At 41.8% G+C, this 27,599-nt stretch overlaps 1 long non-coding RNA gene and 1 pseudogene across 1 annotated transcript in view; one reads left to right on the top strand and one right to left on the bottom strand.

Moving 5' to 3' along the window:
• Nucleotides 1–1,481: 1,481 nt before the first annotated feature.
• The window catches only part of LOC141583770 (uncharacterized), a 45,267-nt gene continuing 19,149 nt past the window's right edge, over nucleotides 1,482–27,599 (bottom strand). Inside the window, exons 3-4 of the long non-coding RNA XR_012516662.1 lie at nucleotides 16,202–16,295; nucleotides 1,482–1,805 (exon numbers count right to left, since the gene is read on the bottom strand). This is a non-coding gene — a long non-coding RNA (uncharacterized LOC141583770). The remainder of the gene's footprint in view (nucleotides 1,806–16,201; nucleotides 16,296–27,599) is intronic.
• LOC104650962 (Y-box-binding protein 1-like) lies at nucleotides 12,210–13,557 on the top strand (annotated as a pseudogene).

Here is a 27,599-nt window from a genome sequence, read left to right as displayed (position 1 = left end):
TAGCTGGTTGTTTTGCCCTTTGGTTGGCATAATTTCTTCATTGCATTGTTGTTCTTTACCATTTGGTTTATTTTTCCAGTAGCTGGTACTGGTTTTTGCTTTCTGAGTTTAGTGCTTCCTTCAGGAGCTCTTGTAGGGCAGGTCTGGTAGTGACAAAATCTCTCAGCAATTGCTTGTCTGTAAAGGATTTTATTTCTCCCTCACTTATGCAGCTTAGTTTGGCTGGATATGAAATTCTGGGTTGAAAGTTCTTTTCTTTAAGGATGTCGAATATTGGCCCCCACTCTCTTCTGGCTTGCAGGGTTTCTGCCAAGAGATTTGCTGTGAGTCTGATGTGCTTCTCTTTGTGGGTGACCTGACCTTTCTCTCTGGCTGCCCTTAGTATTTTTTCCTTCATTTCAACCCTGGTGAATCTGATGATTATGTGCCTTGGCGTTGCTCTTCTAGAGGAGTATTATTGTGGTGTTCTCTGTATTTCCTGTATTTGAATGTTGGCCTGCCTTGCTAGGTTGGGGAAGTTCTGGATAATATTCTGAAGAGTGTTTTCCAACTTGGATTCATTCTTTCTGTCATCTTCCAGTACACTGATCAAGTGTAGATTAGGTCCTTTCAAGAATTCCATATTTCTTGAAGGCTTTGTTCATTTCTTTTCACTCTTTGTTCTCTTTTCTTGCCTTCTCATTTTATTTCATTGAGTTGATCTTCAATCTCTGATATCCTTTCTTCTGCTTGATCTATTCAGCTATTGAAACTTGTGTATGCTTCTCAAAGTTCTTGTGCTGTGTTTTTCAGCTGCATCAAGTCGTTTATGTTCTTCTCTAAACTGGTTATTCTAGTTAGAATTTCTTCTAACCTTTTTTCAAGGATTTTAGTTTCTTTTCATTGAGTTAGAACATGTTCCTTTAACTCAGAGAAGTTTGTCATTATCCACCTTCTGAAATCTGCTTCTATCAATTCGTCAAATTCATTCTCTGTCCAGTTTTGTTCCCTTGCTGGTGAGGTGTTGTAATCTCGTCGCGGGGGAGAGGCATTCTGGTTTTTGATGGTTTCGTTCTTCTTGTGCTGGTTTCTTCCCATCTCCTTGGATTTATATAGTTCTGATCTCAGGTAGCTGCTTGGGGAGGCAGCCTTTCCTCTGTCTGTCTGAGAGGTGCTACTGGGGTGCCACAGACTCAGTGGAGCTGCTACCTGTTTTATTTACTCAGGAAAATTAGGCCAGCTTCTACAATGGCAGCTTCTCTTCCCCCTGCCAAGCTCAATCATTCCTGGTCACTCTCTAACTGATGTTCTGGGGGTGAAACACTGGAGGGCGAGTTTTTTAGCCTGCTGGGCTTTGTGCAGGGGGGAACCCGTCCTGCTGTATGGGTTGTTTCTCTGTTTTTAGTTCCCCTTCTTTCTAGCTGGCTTTCTGGCTTTCGCGTGAGCCAGTGCTTCCACATGGATCTATGTTGACAGCCCCGGTGCTGGCCGAAGTTGCTATTCTGTCTGCTCAGGCAGCTCGCTGAGGCTTTTCAGCCCAGCAAAGATCTCCTACTCTGTGGGTTGTAAAGGGCTTGGGTGGAGTGCTGTATCCAAACCGAAGTCCCAGAAGGGGAGATTCCCCCAGTCCTCCAGTCAGTTGCACACACCTCCTGGGTGGGACTTGCCCTATTTGGTTTAAAGCCACTGTCCAACCAGACCCACAAAATGAAGCTGGTACCTGGTTTGGAATTGTGGAGACGACTCAGCTTCTGTGTCTCTCTCGCTGTGAGCTGTTTTCCGGAGCTGCCTCTTATTCGGCCATCTTGGGATCCCCCCGAAAATATCTTAAAGGAATTAAAGTGAAATAAAGATATTCTTAGATGAGAGAAATCTAAAAGAAGGCGTCATCAGCATATAGGCTCTAAAATACCTGCTAAAGGAAATTCTTCAGGCCAAAGGAAATAATACTAGAGGGAAACTGGGAATGTCAGGAATTAAAGAAAAGCAACAAACAAGGTAAAAATATAGATATGTAAAATACTATTTTTTCCTCAATCTTTTTAAAATACATATGGCTATTGAAAGCAAAAATTATAGCATTGTCTGGTGGAGGTTTGACATATGTCAATATAATAAATATGATATCTATAAAATAAAAGGAGAAGAGTAAAGAGAACTATATGATTTTAAGGTTTCTACATTTTACCTAAAGTAGTAAAGTACTAATTCTAAATGTACTGTAAAAGTTTAGGTATGTCTGCTATACTCCCCACCGCAAATACTAAATAAGTAAATAAATAAACAAATAATATACAAATTATATATAGCCAAAAAGCCAATTGATAAATTGAAATAAAATACAAAGTATACTTAAATAATAAAACAACAACAACAACAACAGGAAAGGGGGAACCCAGGAGCAAAAACCTAGAAGAACAAACAAACAAAGTAACAAAACAGCAGACCTAAATCTGAATATGCCAATAATTATGCTAAATATAAATGGTCTAAACACCGCAATGAAAAAATAGAGGTCATCGGGCACAGTGGCTCACACCTGTAATCCCAGCACTTTGAGAGATCAAGACAGGCAGATCACCCGAGGTCAGGAGTTCAAGACCAGCCTGGCCAACATGATGAAACCCCATCTCTACTAAAAATACAAAAATTAGCTAGGCATGGTGGCACAAGCCTGTAATCCCGGCTACTAGGGAGGCTGAAACAAGAGAACTGCTTGGACCTGGAAGGTGGAGGTTGTAATGAGCCAAGATTACACCACTGCGCTCCAGCCTGGGCAACAAGAGCAAGACTCCCTCTCAAAAAAAAAAAATAGACAGAACCATTCTTTGCATGCTGGGAATGAAGGGTGGGGTGATGAGGAGGAAGAGGGGAGGAAGAGGTATGCACCACTATACCTGGCTCATTTTTCATTCTTTCATAGAGACGGGGTCTCACTATGTTGTCCAGGCTGCTCTCAAACTCCTGGCCTCAAGAGATTCTCCCACCTCAGCATCCCAAAGTGCTAGGATTACAGGCGTGAGCCATTGTATCCAGCCAGTTTTGTTTTGGTTACTCTTCTGGTATATGCTTTCCTATTCTTTTCCTTTTAACTTATCTATGTCTCTATGTATTTTTCCCCCGGTCTGTTATGCAAATCATTTGAGCACTAAAAGCCGAGGCTGTAGTGAGCTGTGATTGCACCACTGCACTCCAGCCTGGGCAAGACAGCAAGACCCTGTCTCAAAAAAAAACAAAAACAAAAACAAAAACAAAAAACAAACAAACAAAAAAACAGCTAATATGGCTATGCTAACATCAGATAGAGTAGATATCAGAACAAAGAATATTACCAGATATAAAGGAGGGACATAACATAATAATGAAAGTGTCAGTTGGTCACTTTAACCAAGAAGACATCACAATCCTAAAAGCACATACACTTAAAACAGATTCTGAAAATACATGAAGCAAAAAATCTACTAGAATGGAAAGGAAAAACAGATAAGTCTACAATCCTACTGCGAGGATTCAACATTTCCCTCTCAGAAATTGACAGGACAACTACAGAAAATTGGTAAGGATGTAATAAGCATGAGCACTCTCAAAAAATATAATCTTTTTTTTTTTTTTTTGGTGGGGAAGGGGAGAGACAGTCTCATTCTGTCACTAAGGCTGGAGTGCAGTGGTGTGATCTCAGCCCACTGTAATCTCTGCCTTCCAGGTGCAAGTAACTCTTCTGCCTCAGCCTCCCGAGTGGCTGGGATTACAAATGCCCGCTACCATGCCCAGCTAATTTTTATATTTTTTGTAGAGATGGGCTTTCACCATGTTGGCCAGGCTGTTCTCAAACTCTTGGCCTCAAGTGATCCACCCACCTCAGCCACCCAAAGGGATTATAGGCATGAGCCACTGCACCCGGCCTCAACATTTTTAGAACATGCCACCCAACAACAGAAGAGTATACACTGTTTTTCAGTTCACATGGAACATTCAACAAGATAGTTGATATTTTAGGCTATGGAATAAACTTTAACAAATTTAAAAGAGTTCAAATCAGACAAATTGTGAATAATATTTTACTATTCTGCCACCACATTAGTACAGATAGTTACCGACTTCCAATAACTTAAGATTTTTCAACTTCACAATGGTGTGAAAGCAATATGCATTTAGGAGAAACCATATTTTAAATGTTAAGTTTTGATCTTTTTTCAGGCTAGGAATATGCAGTATATTATTTTCTCATAAGGCTAGGCAACAGCAACAAGCCAGAGCTCCCAGTCAGCCATGCAATCACCAGGGATCCTCAACCATGAACTGTGTTACCAAATTGTATTAGGCCATTTTTGCATTGGTATAAAGAAATAACTAAGATCAGGTAATTTATAAAGAAAATAGTTTTAATTGGCTCATGGTTCCACAGGCTGTACAGGAAGCATGATGCTGGCATCTGCTCAGCTTCTGGGGAAGCATCAGGAAACTTACAATCATGGTGGAAGGCAAACAGGGAGCCTGCATGTCATGTGGCCAGAGCAGCAGGAAGAGAGAGTGGGTAGTGCCACTCACTTTTAAGCAGGCAGATCTCACAAGAACTCTCTAAGTGCACAACATCAAGAGTGGATAGTGCTAAACCATTCATGAGAATTTCCCTCCATGATCCAATCACTTTCTATCAGGCCCCAACTCCAACACTGGGGATTACAATTCGACATTAAATTTGGGCAGGGAAACAGATCCAACCATATCACAGATGATTTTGCCCAACTATAGGCTATGTAAGTGCCCTGAGCATGTTTAAGTTCAGCTAGGCTAAGCTATGATGCTCAGTAGGTTAGGTGTATTCAATGCATTTCCAACTTACTGCATTTTCAACTTACTATGGGCTTACTGGGACATACCCCCCATAATACAGGAAAAAATATGGAAGATTTCTTATGACTTTCATTGGCATGTGGGTTGGGGTATTAGAGGTATTACTTTCTGCTATACACTTTTGTATTTCAATACTTAATAAGGTCTATGTATTAATTTCTAATCAGAAAATAGTCCTCGGGGCTTTCTATTCTCACTGTTTGACAGGTATAGACAGCTTTTCTTAATCAGTAACCCAGATCTCTCAAGTTTCCCTGTGGCTTGGAACACTTAACTCGCTAGATGAACAGAACCCATGTGATTCCAGTACTGTTAAAACCCAATACACTTTCGGTACACACAAACACAAAGATGGAAACAATAAACACATGGATTCCAAGAAAGAGAAAGGGAGGGGAGGAAGGGTTGAAAACCTACCTATCAGGTACTATGTTCATTACCTGGATCATTAGAAGTTCAAACCTCAGCATCACACAATATACCCAGGTAACAAACCTACACATGTATCCCCTGAATCCAAAAGAAAAAACAGGCCTGGTGTAGTTGCTCACACCTCTAATCTCACCACTTTGGGAGGCTGAGGCAGGTGGATCACTTGAGGTCAGTAGTTCAAGACCAGCCTGGCCAATGTGGCAAAACCCAGTCTCTACTAAAAATACAAAAATTAGCTGGGCACGTTGGCGCACGCCTGTAATCTCAGCTACTTGGGAGGCCAAGGCACGAGAATTGCTTGAAACTGGGAGGCAGAGGTTGCAGTGAACAGAGATCACACCACTGCACTCTAGCCTGAGCAACAGAGCGAGATCCTGTCTCAAAAACAAACAAAAAAGAAAGAAAAGAAACAAAACAAAACAAAAAACCCAATGCCCTCGGTCCCTTCACCTCACTGCCTCTCTTGGTTCATGCCTCATTTCCAGCAGCAGGTGGCCATCACCTTCTCAAAACCAAGAATCAAAATCATGGTTCTCATGTTAGGCTTCATGTCTTTTTTTTTATTAACTGATTTATTCTTTACTGCTTTGGGTTGGGAAGAAATCAGTTATGTGAATTTTCCTCTTGTTTGAATTATATAGAAGCCAGGAATTTACTCCACTTTTGAAAAGAAAGAACATAGAACTTTCTGTCAAAATCCAGATTTAAATCACAGTCCTGTCACTTACCAGCTGTGTGACTTTGGCCAGCTTATTTTATTCTCTGGGCCTCAGTTTTTCCGTCTGTAAAATGATTTGAGAGAGACGAAAACTATACACTTGCAATACTGTAGTCATACCTTTTCTCCTCTATCCACCAAGAAAAGTTCTGTCTTGTTTTCCTTGGGCTCTCCTTCTTCCACCCTATCTCCCCACCCCTCATCCCAGCATGGAAAGGATGGTTCTGTCTTCACTAGATTTTCCCCCCAGGTCTATTATGTACATCGAAGTAATTTTTTTAACATTTTAATTTATATGGCAAAGGACATAGGGCTACTAGGATGCAGGGAGAGGAAGAGGAACAAGAGGAAGAGGAAGAGGAAAAGGAGAAGGAGGAGGGGAAGAAAAGGAGAAAGAGAATGTTAGAGGGGCTGGGTGCAGTGGCTCATGCCTGTAATCCCAGCCAGCACTTTGGTAGGCTGAGGTGGGTAGATCACCTGAGGTCAGAACTTCCAGACCAACCTGGCCAACATGGTGAAATCCCATCTCTACTAAAAGTACAAAAATTAGCTAGGTGTGATGGCAGGCACCTGTAATTCCAGCTGCTCAGGAGGCTGAGGCAGGAGAATGGCTTGAACCTGAGAGGCGGAGGTTGCAGTGAGCTGAAATCACACCACTGCACTCTAGCCTAGGCAACAGAGCAAGACTTCATGTCAAAAGAGAGAGAGAGAGAGAGAGAGAGAGAGAGAGAGAGAGAGAATGTTAGAGGAAACTGAAACAGGAAGGGATTGAGAGTGTTTGTTTTTTTAAAACCAAGCTAGCTTGAAAGATTTGGGCTGTAAGTTTAGACTGGGGAAAGAGAGAAGCTAGGTGTGAGATAGGTGACTGAATGAATGGAAGGTTGATAGATAGATGAGAGACAGATAGAACAAATAGGAAGGGAGAAATGAAAGCGAAGATAAAAGAGGAGAGAGTTTAGATAATGGATATACTCTCTTTCAGGGCTTTTTTAAGAGACTGAAGTAAAAGTTTGAATTATTTTGCATGCCAGCTTGCTATTTCTCAGCAATCAATGGTTCCTAGAAGAGGTTACTGAGTAATGCTAGTTTTATACAGGCCACAGAGGCATAACCCTTTTAGCTCTCACAGAGAGAGAGAAGGTCCAATGAGATCATAGACACAAAATTATAATTGTTTTATTATTTAAGTTTCTTTTGGATTTCCACTTGAATCTGAGCTCAGATCAGTTACCCAATGTTGTGAACACCAAATAGCTTGGGTATCAGGAAAACCGTACAATCATACAGTCTTTGCTTAGGTTTTTAAGGAAGGTACAAGTGTTACCTTATACATCTTTCAATCACCCAAGCCCCAACGCGTTGGTTTTGATCATGCAATCTTTCTTAGCCTGCATCCCACTGTAAGGCCAAACTCTGTTCATTTCTCTGCCTCTTTCACTAGACTGAACATTTTAAGGAAGGGATGCTGCTGCTCATCTCTGTGTACCCCCACCTCACAGGAATCTAAAACATGTAAGGCAAATAAATTTGGGATATTCTGAGTCATTAACGGATTTTTTCCATATCTGTCTCTGTCTGTCTCACTCTTTCTATCTCTCTCTCACAAACACACACATAACCAATTGCCTGAACTTATAGAAAAACCTGGGGGAAAAGAGAAGAGGGGTGGATCCCTGAGCTGTTTGAGAAAACCTGGAGTTGACTAAGTTTCTGCCATCAGGAGGAAAGAGCTTAATTAAAGTTATAGGAAAATAAAGCTAACTTTGTTTTACAGATCTGAATTTTGAGCCCCCAAATTCATACTCACTACAGGTGTTTGATGAATAAATGAATGAATGAATGAATGAATGAGGGGGTACAGAGGTTCTGCTGCAGCAAGCTCTTGGTGGAGCAGTCTTGGCTGCTCTCCAAGGAAGAGGTAATTACTAAAAAGAGCATCTGCTTTCTAGTCCCCGCTTGTGGACTATTATCTGCGGTTCCTCTAGTAGGTTACATATTTCTTTGAGCTTCAGTTTTCTTGTTTGTAAAGTGGGGATAATGATACCTGTCCTGCCCTCTTTACAATGTTATCATAAGGATCAAGTGAGATAATATATATGAAGGTACTTTATATGAGATTATAATAAGGGCATGGGAATCACTCCTATCTTGTGGTCCAAGAAGCAAGAGAAAAGTAAATGAACTCAAGGATTGGAACTTCATGGTACCCCTCCATTCAACCAAACTGTTTTTCTAGAACTGGCAAGGAACAGCAACTAAGTTTTCCCTGGAACCACATCAGCACTAACTGGCAGATAGCAATGACTGCACTCTCAACATCAGCAGAGAACACTTCATCAGGAAGAAATTCTCGGGGTATGAAACATTTATTTTCATTGTGAAATTGTCTGTCTGCTATGTGACAACAAGCAAAGCTCTGGGTGACTATTCCTGTAAAACACGTCCTGTGCTTACTGCTGCTATTATGGGGTGCACAGACACGGCAAAGAATCAATTAAAACTCTGACACATTAAATGGAGCTCCAAGACCTGTTTCACAGGTTTCTCCACAAGAAAATAATCACGTTACATTATGCTTTGGAAGCCGATCGAGGCAAGATTTCTGAGACAAGTTCTGAGGTTTACAAAACAGACTTTAGCTTTTCTAAATCATTTTTCAAGTTCTATGTAAAGGATTACGGCATTCAGTTCTCCAGCAGGCAGACAGCATCATGGTGGAGCAAGAGGGATTATCCACTGGGCATCCTCCAGAAAACTGTAAGTTTCTTTCTAAAACTGCATTTAAAGAAATGATGAAAATATTGCAGTGCTTACATTTATGCCCATTTTGAAATGAAAACCAACATTAAAGAAGAAAAATCAGAGGAATATTAAAACTGAAATTCCTTCCTATGTTTACAACAGGGCTCTAGTACAAAAAGAGGCAGCCATTGCTGAGGAACTCCCTTAAAATAAATTCTGGAATTTCAGGAAATCTCACAAAAAGTGAATGAGAGGGTTTATGGTAGAATATGAATAATGTTTGTGGTTATCACGGCTTAAACTACACTTCTATGACAGCGAGTGGGAACGTGAATTATAAGAACAATGTGGTTTGGGCTCATTCAGACATCTGTGTAAACCATCTCTCGGTCTCACTGACTGCATAACCTCTGTCTCTCAACCTGGACAAACAGAAGAGATTTTGAAGTTCAGGCAGTACCTTTTCAGAAGTGCTCCCTACAAATAAGCTTCAGTGGAAATAAAGAATTGAGCAGGACCAAAGGAAGTCAAGTGTCAGCAGTGATCATTGTTGAGGGACCAGTAAGGCTTGCCAACACAATTGGCATGTCAGGAAGTGATCTAGGGGACTCAGCTAAGCCCTAATCTTTCATATTAATGCAGAAGCAAAGAACTAGAAAGAAAAGACGTGAGAGTACAGTGTAAATGTCATAATTTCAAGTCATTTCACCAGGAGAGAGAGAGAGCCAGGAAGACAAAAAGAAAGAAAAGGAAACCCAGAGTATGTGGACAAGACTCAACCTGCCCACTCACATGTTCAGCTTTGGTTTAGATCAGGATGTTTTCAGAGGAAATGCTCTCATGGTGCAGGAATCCGTTCAGCTAGGAAAGTAAAAATGTTTGACAATTCTGTTCAAGTAATCTGCCCTTCCTCTTTTCTTTTTAAGTGTAAGGAGTTGAGGAGTAGGTTAGAAACTCCCTTTTTAGCCAACGGTACTACTCACTGTAATTTTTTTTTTAACTTTTTGTTATCTTTTCTTGTTTAAGTTGCTATTTAAATCCTTAAGGACCCCTCTGTTACCTGGAAAAATGCTTTTTTGTACAATAATATGTACTTGTGTTTGTTAATGCTTTCTTAATCTTTTTAGAACGACACTTTGTAGGCTATTGATGAGAGTTCAGAAAATGCCAGGACTTTGGAGTCTTGAAGCACTGCCAAGGTCCCTGGGGGTTGCAGAGAGGGAGGGTGTTGAGCCAGGTCCATGCCCTGCCCCGCATTCTTCCCTTCCCTCAAATGTACACTCCAACCACACTGGGCTTTCACTTGTGAGTTCATATTGGGGCGGGGGTGAGGAGAAAGGAAGAGCAGGGAATATTTTCACAACTTAAAGCAAACAAAAAAATTGAATAACACGAAAATATTCAATCTTCTCATTGGACAGAGGGGAATTTAACTTCCCAGAAACATAGTAAGTTCATCAAAGGCAAGGCAGCAAGAGAAGCCAGGTCTAAGGAGGATTAGCTCTACCATACTGCTTCCTTTCCCTTTGTTCAAAAGAGTTGGCAGGGTCTTTTCTGTCTTACCTACCCATGTCCCCACTTAGCTCTTCTCACGTTCAAAGCCTTATATACACCATATCTTCCCTAAGGATAAAGCTGTGTGTAACCCATCCAGTCCCACAAACATTTATTGAGTACCCTCTTTGCACGGCCCTGTGCCAGGTACTGGAGATTCACAGATAACATAGTCCTTACCTTTGGGTACATACACAGCCTGTTATAATTAAAGGCGTCGTATCATTGTGTTGTGACAAAAATTGTCTTGAATGAACTGTATTATTGGAACACAAGAGAAAGGAGGGAAAATGGTTCGATGGTTCTTCAAAATGTGTAAGAGAATCACTGTGTGGCACAGCAACTCCATTTGTAGGTATATACCCAAAAGGATTGAAGATCAGTGTACATGGATATGCACACACCACACACAATAGCCAAAAAGTAGAAACAACTCAATGCCCGTGAATGAATGAATGGATAAACAAGTTGTGTAATATATCCATACAACAGGATATTTCTCAGCCATAAAAAGGAATGAAGTTCTGATAAATATGACCATGTGGATGAACCTTGAAAACATTTTGTTAAGTGAAAGAAGCCAGACAAAAAGTCAAATATTATATTATTCCATTTATATGAAATATCCAGAATAGGCAAATCCAAAGAGACAGAAAACAGATTGGTGGTTGTCAGGGGCTAAGGGAGTAGAGAATGAGAAGTGACTGCTTCGTGGTACAGAGTTTCCTTTTGGGGTGGTGAAAATGTTCTGCAACTAGACAGTGGTGGCAGCTGCACAACATTGTCAATGTACTAAATGCCACAGATTCTTCCGTTTAAAGTGGTTAATTCTATGTTATTGAATTTCACTTTAATTTTAAAATGAGAAAGAAAGATAAAGAAGTAGAGGGCTCTAAAGAAGATGTGTGGCCAGGTGCGGTGGTTCACACCTGTAATCTCAGCACTTTGGGAGGCTGAGGCAAGCAGATCACTTGAGGCCAGGAGCTCAAGACCAGGCTGGCCAACATGGTGAAACCCCGTCTCTACTAAAAATACAAAAATTAGCTGGGTGTGGTGATATGTGCCGGTAGTCCCAGCTACTCAGGAGGCTAAGGCACCAGAATCACTTGAACCCAGGAAGGGAGGAGGCTGCAGTGAGCTGAGATCATGTGATTGCACTCCAGCCTGGGTAACAGAAATTCTGTCTCAAAAACAAAACAAAACCAAAAAAAAAAGGATGTATAAAAGCCAAAAGATAAGCTTATCAGATGAACAGAAAATCAGCTCTTGCAAGCCTGGAATGTCTTTGGACTTTATTTATCCTGGGAGAAGTGGGAGAGCTGGTAAGGATTTTTAAGCAGGAACATGACTGGATCAGGTCTGTGTTTTAGACTGAAATGTTTGAGTGGAGGCTGACAAGAGCAGGGAGGTTTCTGGACCCATGGAAATGATGTGTGGCGTCTGCCAACCAGTGAGTGATCATAAAGAATGTACCAGAATATGAAATACCTGACTGATCATGTTTCAGTTAAGTCTGTAATCACCTTTCACAAAATTCAAATTCAGGAATATTAACTGGGATGAGAAATACGAGCCACAACTCTTTTCAAATTGATTTTTTAAATACCATAAGCCCATCTTTTTGCACATCCTACCAGCTGTGGCATCCCACAGAGCTTTTAAAGTAAAATTAACCCGCTTGATCTTCCTCCAAAGATTACTCATAAAGACCTGTCTTTGAACAAATATTTCACCAAGGAAGTAAGCCTGTTTTTTATTATAGCAAATTACAGTCCAAAACAGGTTTAGAAAAAGAGTTATGATCCACGTTTTATACATTTATTTTTTCTCAGTCTGAAATGTAGTCACTTTAGCATGTCCAAAACTACTGCACACTAACTTTTTTAAAGAGCCAAGAGTTCGATCTATAGTGGGAGCCAAAAGCGGACCCCAGAGAGCCCTGAGCAGTCCCACCGCCACCGCCGGCCTAGTTACCATCACACCCGGGAGGAATTGCAGCTGCTGCAGCCGGTCCCAAGTCACCATCACCGCAACCATGAACAGCCAGGCTGAGACCCAGCAGCCGCCCGCCGCAGCCGCGCTCAGCACCACCGACACCAGGCCGGGCACTGCAGGCAGCGTCGCAGGGAGTGGTGGCCCAGGCGGCCTCACAAGGGCGGTGCCTGCAGGCGGGAACAAAAAAGTCATCCCAAGGAAGGTTTTGGGAACAGTAAATGGTGCAGTGTAAGGAATGGATATGGTTTCATCAACAAGAATGACACCAAGGAAGATGTCCTTACACTGCACCATTTTACACCGTACTGCCATACACCAGCCAGGCGCAGTGGCTCACGCCTGTAATCACAGCACTTTGTGAGGCAGAAGCTGGCGGATCATGAGGTCAGGAGTTCAAGACCAGCCCGGCCAACATAGTGAAACCCCATCTCTACTGAAAACACAAAAATTAGCCAGGCATAGTGGTAGACGCCTGTAGTATCAGCTACTTGGGAGGCTGAGGCAGAAGAATTGCTTGAACTCAGGAGGCGGAGGTTGAGGTGAGCTGAGATCGCACCACTGCACTCCAGCCTGGGCAACAAGAGCAAAACTCCGTCTAAAAAAAAATAAAGAAAAAGAACCTCAGGAATTACCTTTGTAGTGTAGGAGATGAAGGGAGGAAAGAGCACAGAAGCAGCAAATATTACAGGTCCTGGCAGTGTTCTGGTTCAAGGCAGTAAATATGCAGCCGACCTTAACCATTCTAGATGCCATCCACGTTGTAGGGGTCCTCCACGCAATTACCAGCAACATTCCCAGAATAGTGAGAGTGGGGACAAGAACGAGGGATCGGAGAGTGCTCCCCAAGGCCAGGGCCAACAACGCCAGCCCTACTGCAGGCAAAGGTTCCCACCTGACTGCAAGCGGAGACCTTATGGGCTCAGCCACAGTAGTCCAACCCTCCTGTGCAGGGAGAAGTGATGGAGGGTGCTGACAACGAGTGTGCAGGAGAACAAGGTAGACCAGTGTGGCAGAATATGCATCAGGGATATACAGCACGATTCCACAGGGGCCCTCCTGGGCAAAGGCAGCCTAGAGAGGACGCCAATGAAGAGGATAAAGAAAATCAAGGAGATGAGACCTGAGGTCAGCAGCCACCACAATGTCTGTACCACCGCAACTTTAATTAGCAATGCAGATGCCCAGAAAACCCTAAACCACAAGATGGCAAAGAGACAAAAGCAGCTGATCCACCAGCTGAGAATTCATCTGCTCCCGAGGCTGAGCAGGGTGGGGCTGGGTAAATGTCGGCTGACCATCTCTACCATCAACCAGTTCAGTCATCCAACAAGAAGAAATATAAAATTCCAGCAAAAAGAAATGAACAAAAGATTGGAGCTAAAGACGTTAAGTGCTTGCAAAAAGCCTGGTTTTTCTCAATACTCCTTCATTTGTAATAAAAGTTTGCAACTTGAGTTTTTCAAAAAAAAGTCAACAAACTGCAAGCACCTGTTAATAAAGGTCTTAAATAATAATAATAATAATAATAATAATAATAAAAGAGCCAACGGGATTATTTTTTACAGATAATAGAAATCTGAATGAAACCAGAATGAAAATCTAATCTGTTCCATACTTACTGAAGTAGCAAATTCAATGGAACTGACCAGAACCATATAGAATCTATCAAATCAAACTTTAAAGGGGATTCAAAAAAACTCCATCTTGTAGTTAGTGTATCTGCCAGCCAGCTTCCATTAGTCTTTCGAGAGTGACCAAGTGTACTGACAGAAAGCCCAGGACTGAGGGATTTTGTGGACTTAAGTGTTAAGATTGGAACATTTGGGCACCTATCTTTCACTCCCACCAAAATCCTTCCTGAAATTCTTAGATATTAGATTCATTTCATCTGGAAAGTAAACATGAACAGTAGAAAGAAGAGGAAAGAGGAAAACTCAGGCATTCTTTTGTATCCATAATATGGAATGAAATACATTCAAAGAGCTAGAACACATTTCAATTGTGCTCCAATACTCATAACTCCAAATCTGTGTCCCATAACAATTATGTGGCTTTCAAGCAGAATGGAAGGGAATTTTTTTTAACCTCCAAATCAATCACTTGGCAAATGCCTAGTGAGGTCCTACCATGTGCCATACTGAAGATCAAGTGTTGGGATCCAAAGATGAAGATGCACCCGCCTGGCCTGGAGAGATGCTTGCAGGCTAGAGTCCAAGCAGAGGGGATGTCCTGGGTAACAACCGTATCTCACATGATGTAATTAATGTAAGTAGAGCTCCCAGCTTCTAGGAGCCTGACATTTACATACATTACCTCTCTTTCTCACAGCTACACCTCAAGGTAGGTATTACTATCCTCATTTTAAAGATTAAAAATAAAACTAAAACTGAAACCCAAAGAGGTTATAGAACTTGCCCAAGACCACCCAGCTAACAGTGGCAGCAAGTGGATGTAAACCAAGATTTTGAGCAAGAACCAACTGACTCCAATAGCTCTGCCTATCCTGCTATTGCCAGGACCCTTTAGGCATGATCAGGCTTAATAAGATCAAGGCCATTCCGGTTTATAACATTAGTCTAGCTTGTCTTAGCCATTCATCAGAGAGCACCCCATCTATACTCTGAGCTGATAGCACAATTGCCAGGTTTTCAACATTCATGCTATGATAGGGGCAGGATGGGGTGGGAAAACCCAGATATTGAGGTTTAACTAGTGGACAATTGAAAATTTCTGCTAGGGGTTAGATCAAGATGACATCCACAGAAGAAAATGTTAGAGAGAAGCTTCATGATACTGGATTTGGCAATGGTTTCTTGGATAAGACATAAAAGGTACAGGCAACAAAAGCCAAAATGGACAAATTGGGCTTTGTCAAAATGAAAACATTTTGTGCATTAAAAGACACTCTCAACAGAGTAAAAGGGTAAGTTGGAGGATGGGATAAAATATCTGCAAATCACATATCTGATAAAGCATTAATATCCAGAATTTACAGAGAACTCATAAAACTCAACAACAGAAACAACAACAAAAACCCAATTCAAAAATAGGCAAAGTACTAGAATAGACATTTCTCCAAAGAAGATATATCAATAGCCAATAAGGAGATGAAAAGTTGCTAAACATTACTAATAATTAGGAAAATGCAAATCAAAGCCACAATGAGATATCACGTCACACCCATTAGAATGGATATTAGTTGTTTTAAACCCAGAAAATGACAAATGTTAGCAAAGGACATGGAGAAACGAGAACCCTTGTGCACTGCTGCTGGGAATGTAAAATGATGCAGCTGCAGTGGAACATAGTATGGAACTCCCTCAAGGAATAAGGACAGAGTTGCCATATGATCCAATGATTCCACTTTTAGCTATATTCCCAAAAGAACTGAAAGCAGCAAGATATGTCGATACAACATGTTCACAGCAGCATCATTCACAATACCCAAAACATGGAAGCAACCCGAGTGCCTATCACCAGATGAATGGATAAACAAAATGTGGCATATTCATAGGTGAAATAGTATTCAGCCTTCAAAAGGAAGGAATTTCTGACATGTGCTTCAACATGGATGAACACGTTGAAAACATGCTAAGTGAAATAAGACAGTCACATAAGGGCAAATATGATATGATTCCACTTATATGAGTAGCCAAGTTAACGGAGACAGAAAGTAGAATGGTGGTTGCCAAGGACTCATGAAAGTGGGGGAATGAGGAAATGTTGTTTAATTGGTACAGAATCTTAGTTTGGGATGACAAAGTTCTGGAGATGGGTAGTGGTTAGTGGTGATGGTGGCACAACAAAGTGAATGAACTCAATGCCATTGAACTATAATGTACGGATGGTTATGCTAGTAAATGTTATGTTATAAATATCTTACCACAATAAAATAAGGAAAGATGGGCCAGGTATGGTGGCTCTCACCTGTAATCCCATTGCTTTGGGAGGCTGAGGCAGGAGGAATGCTTGAGTCCAAGAGTTCAAGGCCAGCCTGAGCAACATAGCGAGATACCTGTCTCTACAAAAAAATAAATAAATAAGAAAAGATGATGTGCAGAGCATATGCATCTAGTAACTGTAAATCCCCACCCCCAACACATTCCATTTCATATGCTTTTTAAAAATCGATTAAAGAGTTGTTAAGAGGTATACAGTTTCAGTTTTGCAAAATGAAAATTCTGTGGATGGTTAGTGGTGATGGTTGCACAACAATGTGAATGTACTTGACACTAATAAACTGTACACTTAAATGCTTAAGGCGGTAAATTTTATGTGTATTTTACCAGTTAAAAAATGTTTTAATTCATTAGAAGCCTAAAAAGCAAGCATGATTGCTACAAACCCACCAGGAATAATGAGGAGTTTCTGAATGATAGAGAATAGATAAGAATGGACTGAAAGGGAAACAGGAATAAAGGAGCCTTTGCTGGAAACACAAGAATTCCTGCTGTGAAAAAGGATCAAGGAAGAGGAGTAGTTTCCAGGAAATTAACGAGGCACTCTCTAGGACAGTGGTTTTCAGACTTGAGTGAGCATCAGTATCACCTGAAGGGATAGTTAAAGCACAGAAAGATGTGCCCCAGCCCAGAGTTTCTGATCCAGTTGGTCTGTGGTGGAGCCTGAGAATTTGCATTTCTAATAAGTTCCCTGGTGGTGCTGATGCAGCTGATTCTGAAACCAAGAATTCAGAACCACTTTGAGAAGCTGCTAAACCTGCAGCCCTTCCCCCTCCTTCACGTGTCATGAGAGACAGACAAAGCATCTCTCCCAGGTGAAAGGACTGAGTATAGACACTGAGGTCCCAGGTTCCTAGAAAATTCAAGGGGTGGAAGACAAGGAATCCTTATGCCAGAGAACAAGCCCCAACACACAGCCTGTCCTCGCCCATGATGACAGGAGGCACTTACTTGGACCATATCTACAATCATCATAAGCTTAACAGAGATTTCTAAAGTCAAAGAAGAGTAGGCAGCCAAGAGCAGCCAAATATTTAAGGAAAGCCAACATCAGAGAAGAACACCAGTATCAAGAAAGAAAACACACAAGGAAGTAGAATAAAGATGATTAAATGTATAACTAATACTTTAAGTCTCTAGATCAGGTGTCCCCAAACTACGGCCCGTGGGCCGCATGCGGCCCCCTGAGGCCATTTATCCGGCCCGCCACCGCACTTCAGGAAGGGGCACCTCTTTCATTGGTGGTCAGTGAGAGGAGCACAGTATGTGGTGGCCCTCCAATGGTCTGAGGGACAGTGAACTGGCCCCCTGTGTAAAAAGTCTGGGGACGCCTGCTCTAGATGCACACATACATACACACAAGGAAGAAGGAGGAGGAGAAGGAAAAGGAAAAGAGGCTGTTATACACATATAGATTTGAATTTTTAGATATAACATATATAGAGAAAAAAGTACAATATATTAACAGCACAGCTCAGTGAATCTTTACACTGTATATACCCTTGACATGACCATCCCCATCAGCATAAAGAGTATCTCCAGCCCTGCCAAAGTCTTCTTTCCCAATTAATAACTGTCAAAGATAAACACTACTCTGCCTTTACTCACCATTGATCTATTTTGCCTGTTTTTGAACCTCATATAAGTGAAATCAGAGATTGTGTACACTTTTGTTTCTAGCTTCTTTGGCTCATCTGTGAGACCCATCCTCTTTACTGTGCATAGCAGTAGTCTGTCCTTTTCATTGATATGTAGTATTCCATTGATGAACATATCACAGTTATCTTTTCTCTCTACTGTTAATGCACATTTGCATTGTTTCCAGTTTGACTTTTATAAATGATGCAGCTAAGAATGTTCATATACATGTCTTTTGGTGAACTCATTTGTCTTGGGTATATGCCACATGACACTGTTTGGACATAAGATTTACTTACGCTAACCTTTAGTAAATACCGTCAAGTAATTGACCAAAGTGGCTGTATCCACCATTAAAGTATGAGGATTTTAGTTTGTTCTATATCATTGCCAACACTAGATATTATAATGCTTTTAATTACAAGTGATAGGGGAGATATCATGTGCTTTTACGTTGCATTAGCCTAATGCATAATAATGTTGAACACTTTTTCATTTGCTTATTGACTCTTTGGAGGTCCTCCTCTGTGAAGTAATCCTTACACTTTTTGCCTGTTTTTGAATTAGATGGTATTCTTATTGATTTATAAGAGTTCTTTATATATGCTGATTATGAGTCCTCTGTCAGATATATGTGTATTGCTAGTATCCTTTATCAGTCTGTGGCTTGCCTTTTCGCTGTTAATTGTGCCTTTTGATGAATGGAAGTTATTCATTTTACTCATCTATTTTTATTGATATGTAATAGTTGTACATGTTTTGAGGGTACGTATGATATTTTCATACCTGTACAAAATGTGTTATGATCAAACCTGTGTAATTAGGGTAGGCATCACCTCAAACATTTATCTTTTCTTCAGGTTGGGAACATTACAATTCTTCTAGCTATTCTGAAAAATATACAGTAAAGTACTGTTAACTCTAATTTCCCTATTTACTCTCAAATACTAGAACTTGTTCCTTCTAATTATGAGAAGTTATTCATTTTATTGTATTTTTATTTCTTTCTTTATTAAGACAGGGTCTCACTCTGTTACCCAGGCTGGAGTGCAGTGGTGTGATCTCTGCTCACTGCAACCTCCCCCCCACTGGACTCAAGCGATTCTCATTCTTCAGCCTCCTGAGTAGCTGGGATTACAGGTGCATACCACCATTCCTGGCTCATTTTTGTGCTTTTAGTAGAGACAAGATTTTGCCATGTTCGCCAGGCTGGTCTCAAACTCCTGGCCTCAAGTTATCGGCCCACCTTGGCCTCCCAAAGTGCTGGGATTACAGGCATGAGTCACCACACCCAGCCAGAAGTTGTTCATTTTAATGAATTCAAATTTATCAAGCTTTTCTCTCATGGCTTATACTTTTTTGTACCCTATTTTCAAATCTTTGCTTACCTCAAGATCATGAGGATATTCTGTTATGTTGCCCTTTAAATCTTCAGTATTTTATCCCTTTTATGTCTATGATTCATTTTGACATTTTGTGTATGGTGTGAAACATCTAGCTTTCTTCTTTCTTTTTTTATGAATATCCAAGCACCGTTTACTGAAAAGTTGATAACATTCTCCACTGACTTGCTGTAGAATATTTGTCATAAAGCCAATGACCATTTATGGGTGGGACTGTTGCTAGCCTCTCTATTCTGTTTCCTTTGTCTACTTATTTATCCATATACCACACTATCTTAATTGCTATAGCTTTATAAGTTGTTATCAGATATTAGAAGTCCTCAGCCCTGTTCATCTTCTTCTATTGCCTTGGCTATTCTAGGTCCTTCGCTTTCACAAAATATTACTTTTGTTGTTTTGTGGGGTTTTTTTTGAGACAGAGTTTTACTCTGTCATCCAGGCTGGAGTGCAGTGGCTCAGTCTCAGCTCACTGCAACCTCCACCTCCCGGGCTTAAGCAATTCTCCTGCCTCAGCCTCCCAAGTAGCTGGGACTACAGGCTCGTGTCACCACACCTGGTTACTTTTTATATTTTTAGTAGATATGGGGTTTCACCACGTTGGCCAAGCTGGTCTTGAACTCCTGACCTCAAGTGATCCACCTGCCTCAGCCTCCCAAAGTGCTGAGATTACAGGTGAGCCACCGTGCCCGGCCTATTTTTTATTTTTTGAGATAAGGTCTTACTCTGTCACTGATGCTGGAGTGCAGTGGTGTGAACACAGCTCACTGCAGCCTCAACCTACTAGGCTCGGAGGATTCTCCTGCCTCAGCCTCCTATGTAGCTGGGGCCACAGGTGTATGCCACTCTGGCCAGCTAATTTTTTGACTTTTTTTTGTAGAAATGAGGTCCTACTTTGTTGCCCAGGCTGATTTCAAACTCCTGGGCTCAAGCAATCCCCCCACCTCAGCCTCTCAAAGTGTTGGGATGGTAGGAATGAGCCACCACACCCAGTTTCACATATATTTTTCAATAAACTTGTCAATTTGCTTAAAAAAAAACTTGCTGAAATTTTTACTGAGTTTGCATTAAAACTGTAGATCAATTTAAAATAAACATCTTATCAATATTGTGTCTTCCAATCCATGAACATGATCTATCCCTCAATTTACTTCGGTCTTCTTTACTTTCTCTCAGCAATGGTTTATGGTTGTCAGTGTACCAGTCTTTCAAATCTTTCATTAGATTTATTCCTAAATATTTTGTGAATTTTGTTGTTATTGTAAGTGGTATTTAAAATACTTTATTTTCTAGTTGTTTATTGCTAGTATGTATAATACAAGTACAAATTAATTTTGTATATTGACTTTGCATTCAGCTCCTTTGCTAAATTTACTTATCAAATACTTTATAAATTTCATATTTTCTTCATATTAAAACATATAATCTGTAAATAGTTTTATTTCTTCCTTTTCAAGAGTCATAACTTATTCAAAACCCAATGAAGTATAATATACAAATAACAAAATTCACCAATTTTAAGCAGACATCTTAAGGAGCTTTGTCATGCAACAACCACAATTAAGCTATGGAACATTTCTATCTCCCAAAAAGTTCTCCTAGTGCCCTTTTGGGGAAAAAAAAAAAAAAAAAAAAAAAAAAAAAACAAACTAGAGAAAAAGTGACCTTCCTAGCCCCTTCCTGAACACAGAGGGAAAGCTTCAGGTGATTAGCATGAGGTTGCAGAATACAGGTCAGCTAGGCTCTCCTGAAGAGGGAGAGTGACAGGTCAAGATTATCCATGAGGTTGTTTCCCAATCCTGGTTGCATGCTAAAACCAATGGGAGGACTCTTAAAATACCACTCCCTGGGCGCAGCCCTTAGAGAGTCTGATTTACTTCATCTGTAATGGAGGCCAGGCATTGGGTATCTTTTAAAAGCCCCTCAATGTGATCCTCATGTGCAACCCAGGCTGAGGACCATTGGACGTTAGATGAAGATAATTTTTGCAGGTGGAGGGTAGCTTGTTTAAATGGCAAAATGTCTATAACAGCTAGGCGCAGTGGCTCATGCCTGTAATCCCAGCACTTTGGGAGACTGAGGTGGGAGGATTGTTTGAGCTAGGGATTCAAGACCAGACCAGACTGGGCAATGTTGTGAAATCCCATCTCTACAAAACATTTTTATTTAACTATCTGGGTATGGTGGCACACATCTCTATAGCTTCAGCTACTCAGGATGCTGAAGCAGAAGGATCACTTGAGCCAGAGGGGTCAATCAAGGTTGCAGTGAGCCATGATCATGCCACTGCACCCCAGCCTGGGTGACAAAGACCCTGTAAAAAAAAATAAAAATAAACGGGCTGGGCAAGGTGACTCACACCTGTAATCCCAGAACCTTGGGAGGCCGAGGTGGGCAGATTACTTGAGGCCAGGAGTCCAGAAGTTTGAGACCAGTCTGGCCAACATGGCAAAACCCTGTCTTTACTAAAAATACAAAAATTAGCCAGGCATAGTGGTGCATGCCTGTAGTCCCAGCCACTTGGGAGGCAGAGCTGGGAGGATTGTTTGAATCATGGAGGCAGAGGTTGCAGTGAGCTGAGATTGTGCCACTGCACTCCAGCCTGGGTGACAAAGTGAGACTCCATCTCAAAAACAAAACCAAAACAAACAAACCAAAAACTATATAACTGTCATGAAAGGAAATTACTTAAAAGGAAAAGAATCATTAATGGACCTGTCAGTCTTGCACAGCAACTATTCTCAAGACTTTGTCCACATGCAGATATATTATTGCACAATTGTATTCATTGTGGCAAGCAACTTAGCTTTTACTTTTTCAATTACAATTTATTATAAACTTTTTGTTTATATCCCTACACAGGGAGGCAGTTCAGGGTCATAAATTCTGTGTGGACTTTGGAATTAGATAAACCTGGGTTAAAATCTCAGATGTTTCACATACGAGTAGTAAGACTTGAGCCAACTCCTTAATGTATCTGGACTTCAGGGGCTCCAGCTGTGAGACAGGAATAATAGTACCTCCTTTATGGGTTCATTCTGAGGATGAATGTTTGTAAAGGCACAGCAGGAAATCAACTTGCACTCTTCGGGCTTTCAATGAATGGCAGCTGGGTTGGTTGGTTTGTTGGTTTTTTGAGACAGGTTTTCTCTCTGTTGCCCAGGCTGGAATGCAGTGGCACGATCATAGCTCACTGTAGCCTTCACTTCCTGGGCCCAAGTGATCCTCCCATCTCTGTCTCCTGAATAGCTGGGACCACAGGTGCACACCACCAGGCCCAGCTAACATTTTCATTTTTTGTAGAGACAAGAGTATCTTTATGTTACTCAAGCTGATCTTGAACTCCTGGGCTCAAGCAATCCTCCCACCTCAGGCTCCCAAAGTGCTGAGATTATACTTGTGAGCCACCATGCCCAGCAGCACTTGTTATCGTCATTGTACCAAGCAGTTATCCACTGAAAGGAATGATATCCCAGGGAGGTCACTGAAAACAGACCAAGGGGTTGAAAGAGGAAGGAAGGAATCTCATTCATGCTCAGCAACTGGGACTCAGGGACCCTCGGGGACAGACTTGCAGAAGGCTGCATACACTATGTGTGTGTTTGTTTAAGTATGTGTGTACACATTTGTATGTGCTCTAAAGAGCTGGGAGTCCAGGCATGTATGGGGTGAAGTTACCACATTTGAGCCTAATTCTGGGAAAGGAGAATTCCAACAGGTTCCCAGATCACCTGTTTCAATGGTCACACAATACAGCAAAAAGAGCCATAAATAATGGAATGCGGAGGCCAGTTGAATACTTTCTCTTGTTTTCTCTCCTTGAGTCTTCAAAGGAGTCCTTGGGAAATATGCCTAAAGGACTGACTTATCAGGAGGTCAGACTCTGAAGAGGAAAGAAAAGCGTTCTCGCAGCGGGTGGTATGTGACTACCAAGTCATTTAATCTGACTGTTCAAAAAACTGACATAAATTTTTAGAGAAGCGCTATTCCAGGCACTTTAATGAACACAATTAAATAATTTAATCCTCACAACAATCTTATAAAATAGGTATTGCTATATCCCCATTTTACAGATAAGGAAGCTGAAGCACAGAACAGCTAAGTAAACTTGTCCAAGGTCACACAGCAAATGGTAGAATCAGAACTGAAAACCCACAGATCACGTTCTTAATCACTACTGCACCCTAAGCAGGTGAAGCGGGACATAGTAATTACATTACAGTTAATGTTGAATGGTCTTCATGAAGATGCCATATCATAATCTGCTCAACTCTTCCCTTTTGATCTAGTATTTTCGGCTTTTAACTTTAATAAACATCTCATGCATGTGGCTTTTCACTTGTGTTGAATTATCTCCTAGGATGGCTTCCTAAGAGTGGCATTCCTTGGTCTGAGGGGATAAATAACTTTGTGGTTGTTGCTACATGTCCTCATAGTGTTTTCTGAGCAACCTGCAGTTTACAATGCCACTAGCAGGTATGCGTATATTACTTTCACCACCACCTTGATCAGTGTGGGTGGAATTATTTGTATAAATAAATATACATTTATAAAAATATTTGTTTAATGTAATAGCTACACGGTTGGAAACGTGCAGCATCAGGTGTGCTAGTCAGCTTGCCATGCTTCTGGAAGTTCCTCGTTATTTAAGGCCCCTGTATTCACTGAGTCAGTTCACCTGAATCTGGGCCATCATCCTCCAGCAGGCCAGGCCCTGGACTTCCAAACTGTCTGAAACTTTGAGAGGTGAAGAGCCCACACTTTTGGCCTTTGGTCTATGGCCTGCACTTAATGCCTCAAGACATTGGCTAGGATTTCCTTTCCACTTGACCAGATGGCTTTCCTGCAGGGAACTGTATTGATTTAGAGGCCAAGATAGCTGCCCTCCTGGTCTAGGACAGGTCCTGAGAGTTTAACATAGTCCCAGGTATGGTTAATGCTGATGGTCTGCCGTCCACACTTTGAGTAACAAGAACCTAAGACGCCTTTATCCCTTAGACAAATCAGACAGCAAATAAAGCCCAGAAGGTCCCTGTTATAACTCCCTAATTCCAGCTCTGCCACTGACAGGCTCTAGGACTTTCATCCACTCACATCCTCTCTAAACCTCAGTTTCCACATCTGTAAAATAAAGGAATAAGACTAGATGCTCCCTGAGTCCCTTCTGTGATTTTTGTTTCCATCTTGGAATTTTGTAGCCCATTCCTATTAGTTCTACATAATATTCACTCCACAAATAAAAGGATGAACCCTTGTAAGCACGGGGAGTATCAGGGTAAGCAAGCTAGACCTAGTCCTTGCTTTTGTGGAAACTCAAGTCTAGTGGGAAAGAAAAGTAAACCAGAGTTTGAATATAGTTTGATAAGTATTTCAGTAGAAAAAGCTCAGGAAGCCAGGAAGCAAATGAAAACAGATCTCATTCAGACCAGTGGGAATCAGAGGAGGCTTTCCAAAGGGATCACTCCTAAGCTGACACCCCAAGGATGAGAGATGTGATCCAGGTGACACCCCAAGGATGAGAGGTACGATCCAGGCAAAGAAAGTGGAACATGTCGCAGGCAGAGGGAACCTTACTGAAACTGAGATTCAATAGCTCCAAACTCAAGGCCAGATGTGGAGGCTTCCAGCACTTTAAGAGGCTGAGGCAGGCAGATCACCTGAGGTCAGGAGTTCAAAACCAGCCTGGGCAACATGGTGATATCTCATCTCTACAAAAAATACAAAAACTTAGCTGGGTGTGTTGGCGCGCACCTGTGGTCCCAGCTACTTGGGAGATGCAGCAGGAGGATTGCTTGAGCCCAGGAGGCAGAGGTTGCAGTGAGCCATGACTGCCCCACTGCACTCCAGCCTGGGCAACAGAGTGAGACACTGCCTCAGAAAAAAAAAAAAAAAAAAAAAAAAAAAAAAAAAAAAAACCTCCAAATTCAGAACTTTCCCCTCTGGCTACAACTCTTTACCCCAACCTTTCTCCAGATTGCCATCTCTTCTTTTGTTGATTCATTTTTCTCTCCATGCGATACACTTGAGTGGGAGGGTCTATGTGTCACACACTCGCCTACGGGGTGGGGAGAGTCTATCAAGGTGAGTAATGCCAAGCCTCGTGCTTAAAAATACATGTCAGCCAGTAATTCCCCTACAATGTGATAACTCTAATAACAGAGGTGGTACTGTGTGTGGGTGTAGAGGGTGTGTGTGCAAGTGCACTCAGGAAAAAGCACTTAGGAAAATAATTGAAATGGTGTGGGCAGGATCAACAGGACTTTCGAGTCTTTGCTAGGATGGAAGAGGACTGGCTTTTGCTAAGTGACATTATGGCCTTCTGTGGATGCACTTTGTGGCTCACCATCCCCTTACCTTAACGTACATGACTTGAACAAACCAGGCCACGGACAGTGTTATAACTGAACAGTAGAGGGCGCAGAGAGACTGTGTGCTTGACACAAACTGTCCGGTACCTCCCAACCCAAAAGGAAACAGTCAGGAAGGCTCTGAAAGAAAGAAGAGGAAACAGCGGGGTGGGGATCACACAGCTGATCCCCAGCAGAGCAAGCATGTTCTGCCAGGCCCATGCAGTTTACTCTGTAATGCTGCCAATTTTCCAAAACTCTCAATTCCTATACTTCAGGATGCTCCTAGAAGCACTATTCTTTTTCCTTTTTTTCTTCTTTCCATTTCTTTCTTTATTTTTACTTGGGGAGGTAGGGGAGCCATGATGTAGAGGCATATTTCTGTTTATAAATATCTTAGAAATATAGTACAGTATAACACTGAGCTGTGTGGTCTCTTTCTTCCTAATTCTGGACTTGGAGTCAGGTTCCCTGGGGAAAATGCAATACTGCAGAGCATGGGCTCTGGATAAATCTAGGCACATTTTACCTCTTGCTGGTATGATCTTGAATGCGTTTCTTAATCATCGCAAGTCTCTGGATCTTAATCTGTAAAAACAGGCAGTGTTCACACATGTACCTCACAAGGCTGTCAGGGTTAAGTGAGTTGATGCAAACATGCTCATCACAGTTCCTGGCAGGGAGCACCTGCTCCATCCAAGTGTGCTCTTTCTCTCAATCTCCTGTCTGAACAGCACTGCTCAGCCTCCCTGCACTGTGCGTGTATGAGTCCAGCCCTTGCAGCCAGCAAGTTTGTTTGGTTTCAAGTCCCAGTGCTACCATGGCATTTACAGGCTGTGTGATCTTGAGCAAAATCCTTCTCTGCCCTGAGCCACAGTTTCCTCATTCCTCAAACAGGGATGATAAGGTCACTACTATTACTACCAATGCTCCTCGACCTATGGTGCAGTTACATCCCAGCGAACGCATCATAAGTTGAAAATATCCTAAGTCAAAAATACATTTAAGACACCTAACTTACTGAACATCATAGCTTAGCCACGTCTCCCTTAAAAGTGCTGGAAACACATTAGCCTATGGTTGGGCAAAATCATCTAACACAAAGGTTATTTTATGATGAAGTATTGGTATCTCTTATTGATGTTCAGCTGAATGTGTATTGCTTTCACACCACTGTAAAGTCAAAAGTTGTAACGTGACCCTTCTGTACTACTTCTTCTGTTGCAGAAAGAATTCCTTTTGACTCAGTTCAACACATATTTTCTGATGCCTTAGGCCCAGTGCTGGGTCCTGGAGAGAAAGAGACAGATATTTGAAGAATCTAGAGGTCAAGTAGACTAGGCAGGCTGGTGGTCATACAAATTACCAGAGACTCTGATGAATACAAGAGAAGAAGTTAAAGGGCTCTAGGAAGGCTTCCTGGAGGAAGTAAAACATTCAGTTGGCTTTTGAAGGATGGATAGGAGTTTGCCAGACTCGTCCTCCTTTAAAGTCAATGGAGATGGTTTGTGGAATTAGGAGTCCTGAATGGGAGGTCTGTGGCACATACCAGCCAAAGCTTTTCTTTGGTTTTAACCTGACAGCCCTCAAAGCCCATTACTCCAACAAGTGTTCCTCTTTTCTCCCAGACACCCTTCTGGATGGAGGCAAGGGAGCACTGGCAGGCTGGTGAATTAGAACTGCTTTGGAAGGAAAGAAGCCTTAATTATGGTGATTGGGAGATGGCAGGAGGCACCCAGGCCACGTAAATATCCTAGAGGCTGGGTCACCCTGACTGGCACCTGTCCCAGGGGAGCATTCTATGGCCAAAGGTTCTCAGCGTCTCTCTGCCTCCCACTGGACTGGGCATGACAAACCCAGCACAGCCACCTCCAGTACAGCCATACCAGGAGGCCATTAGTCTCCCATGAAGCTGTGAACTCTGCAGGGGGTGGGTGCCATGTCTGTGTTCTTTTCTGTAACCTCAGCTCCTGGCACAGAG

The sequence above is a fragment of the Saimiri boliviensis genome, chromosome 2 (genome assembly GCF_048565385.1).
Source record: "Saimiri boliviensis isolate mSaiBol1 chromosome 2, mSaiBol1.pri, whole genome shotgun sequence".
In the NCBI taxonomy this organism is placed as follows: Eukaryota; Metazoa; Chordata; class Mammalia; order Primates; family Cebidae; genus Saimiri; species Saimiri boliviensis.
The sequence above is the reverse complement of the archived record's forward strand: the minus strand, read 5'-3'. Positions and strand labels throughout refer to the sequence as shown.